This window comes from Octopus bimaculoides, chromosome 2, assembly GCF_001194135.2.
Source record: "Octopus bimaculoides isolate UCB-OBI-ISO-001 chromosome 2, ASM119413v2, whole genome shotgun sequence".
NCBI lineage: Eukaryota > Metazoa > Mollusca > Cephalopoda > Octopoda > Octopodidae > Octopus > Octopus bimaculoides.
This window is the reverse complement of record NC_068982.1, coordinates 109788071-109791546: the sequence shown is the minus strand read 5'-3', so window position 1 is coordinate 109791546 and position 3476 is coordinate 109788071. Positions and strand designations below refer to the sequence as shown.

At 33.6% G+C, this 3476-nt stretch overlaps 1 protein-coding gene across 1 annotated transcript in view; it reads left to right on the top strand.

Moving 5' to 3' along the window:
* Nucleotides 1–3476, top strand: part of LOC106879437 (proto-oncogene tyrosine-protein kinase receptor Ret) — a 342465-nt gene that overhangs the window by 323894 nt on the left and 15095 nt on the right.

Here is a 3476-nt window from a genome sequence, read left to right as displayed (position 1 = left end):
TGTCTGTCTGTCTGTCTGTCTGTTTGTCTGTCTGTCTACATACATACATACACACGCTCACACGCTCACACGCTCACACGCACATATGAGAATGCATGTTGTATTGTGTGCGTTGTATAAATATGTCTACGTCTGTTAATGTATTAACATCTCTTTATAATATTAGCCGAGACAATTGTTTCAATTGTCCGACAAACGGGAGCGTGAAACTCTGAGTAACAGTTCTGTAATAGTTTTGCAGATTACACTACCTTTAGTATTCGAGTACTATTTTTTCCACCTTGTTTTGCACTTACGTACTCACCTGTGTGTGTGTGTGTGTGTGTGTGTGTGTATACATACATACATACATATATATGTACATATATATATATATATATATAACTGTATATGTATATAACTATATATATATGTATATAACTATATATATATATATATATATATATATATATATATATATATATATATATATATATATATATATATATATATATATATATACGTAAATATGTGTGTGTGTATATGTACAGATATACACATTGTGTGTGCGTGCGTGTGCGTGTATCCGAAAATGTATACACATGTTTGAATCTCTTGAACTCCAATCGACTTTACTAAAATACGTGTCATTTTAAATGACCTCCTCTGTAATATATCAAAATCCATTATATCAAACTCAGAAACAGAACATGAAACATTGTAAAATTAAATAAAACAACCTAACAGCTGACATGCAGACGTCAAGAGAAACAAAATAAAAAGGCTGCTTAAAAGGAAAAAGCATCCAATAAACAAAAGATATAAATAATAAGAAAGTAAACCAATCTAAACGTGCTAGGCTCTCTTCTACATTTTCTCATTAGCGAATAGGTTAGTAAATGTTTGTCAATCGCCTTGGTTATTTGCTAAAGCTCACCACTGTATCAATATGGCTGACATCAATGTTAATGTGAGCTGATGAAACGATGGAAAGCTGATTGTACTACATCGGCAGATGTATGTTTGTATTCAATCGTGTGTTGGGACGTATGGTAAAAAAGTACACGACGACATGTATGTTTGTGCTTATTAGTATTTTACTCAGTAAAAGGGAATACGTGTATAAAGTGAATGCATGCGTGCTTGTACTTGTGCATATGCATTTCAATATTGTCGTTGTAGTCAAAAGATATTTGTCAGCGATATTTGTCAAAAACTCATACTACTATTTCATATAAGCACATTTCTCTCCTTTTCTCCTCCCTCTTTCTCTTTCTTTTCCTCTTTTTATCTGTCTGACTGTTTGTAAGTCCGTCTAATTGTTTGGATGTCTGTCTATTTGACGACTATTTGCTGATTGATCTATTATCTTTTATGTTTTTCCATTTTTGCAATTCTCCTCTCCTTGTGCATTTGTTTACTATTGCTTCGTCTCTTCTCTACACATCGCCCTCTCTCCTCTTCTTCCCCTTTGTGTGTATGTGTGTGCATGTGTGCATGTGAGTGCGTGCCCGCGCGTGCCCGCGCGTGCATGCATGGTGTGTGTGCATACTTGGTTAACTTAAGTTTGAGTGGATGGTAAATTCATGCACAGTTTCTAAATATAACGAAATGTGGTGATGTAAACATTTATATGAAAGAGAGAGAGAGAGAGAGAGAGAGAGAGAGAGAGAGAGAGAGAGATAGAGAGAGACGTTTTAGTTGATTCCCAAACGATACTCAAATTGATGGGTTCTGGTATTATTACACTTATATAGCGAACGCTTCCAAAATGAACATAAATAATATATCAGACATTATAGAGGTTAGCGCGAAAAGACAAGGATTCAGTTCACCGGCATCTAATATTTATATATTTTTTCTCACTTGTACGCTTTGGATTTCATGTTTCAATTTCTTAAAATTCTCTCCTCTCTCTCTCTCTCTCTCTCTCTCTTTTTCTCTCTCTCTCTCTCTCTCTCTCTCTCTCTCTCTCTGCATATGAATGACATGTATATATATGTGTGTGGATGTATTTTGTATAATATATATATATATAAATATGTCTATATATTTACATGCACGCATGCACACACGCACGGGCACACGCGTACATACACACCTACGGTTTTTATTAATTACTTGGGACTCTGCAGTGTTACTTGTGTTTGTTGCAATTGCAAACCGATTGAACTTAGGAAGAATATGCAATTCCAAGAAAGTTAAGCAGATCTGCACCCTGAATACTGTATAAAGACTAAATGTACCATCCGCAAGCTGAGTTCGCTTTACTTATTGAAAGTCATCGATAGAGTAATAATACACATAAAAAAGAATCACACATATACACGTATATATGCATGCGTGTGTATATACACACATACAAATACTTATGAGTGATTTTATGTATACTTTTCTTATTTATATATATGTGTACGCATAGATATATATATTGATTTAGGTGTGTTTTTAATTTAATGCAGGACTTTAAGTATATGCATGAGTGTATGTACATGCATATGTATGTATAAATTTATGTTTATATATCTGCATGTTTGTATATATAATATATAATACACAAACACACATGTGTATAAACCTACATAGAAGACATGGAGATGTGGCAAATTTAATCATTTCTCCGGCGATTGAAAACTATCATTGTTTCGGCCTGCTAAACCATCATTCAGTCATGCTTAGCTGGTCGAAACTTCGAAGTCTCTATCAATTGCATTGTTGGGATCTTTTCTGTGGAAATTTTAAAGTTTAGTGAAAGTTATAAAATTTGGCGTATTGATGTAATTTTCCACGATGAATCTCAGGGGCCAATTCACTTTTCCAGAAATTAAAAAAAAAGTTACAAAGGTTTAAAGTTTGATAATTTTTCCCAGTCTTTTTCATAAATGGTGCATTTGAAAGGTACGCGTGCGTCATACAATCTTCACATGTTGTCAACTGCAAACAAATGAAATATTGACTGAATTCTGCTGTACGCATGGCCTTCATAACTTGTTTATTTTTCGGGATTTTCAGAAAATTTTGCATATTTTTATTCTACACAAGAGAATTCATACGATTATGCAAAAAAAAAAAAAAATAAGGAAAGAAAAAATTTGATGCGCGAATTAAGGCCTGCTTAGCACATCTCAAACCACCTCATACCTCATGCAGTTTAAGCATTTTATAAGCGAAAAATGACCCAGTGGGTAAGCAGCTCCGTAACCGCTTGGCTTGTTACTATATGTCTGTGGCTTTGGATAGGCTAAATTTACTCAAAATTTGCAAACTTTATTTATTGATTGATGGCAAAAATGAATTTCCTGTCAATGATTACCATACAAAACTGCATCGACATATCAAATATGAAATCAATTGGAACGAAAATTGAAGAAATTGAAAAATGGCAGCCCAAAAGAAACGATCCCATTATTGTTAAAGAATAATAATTTCGTTCTCTACCAAGAGTAATGAGCAATCCCTGTTTAATGTGAAATTGCTTTTATTATAACATAAAAGCA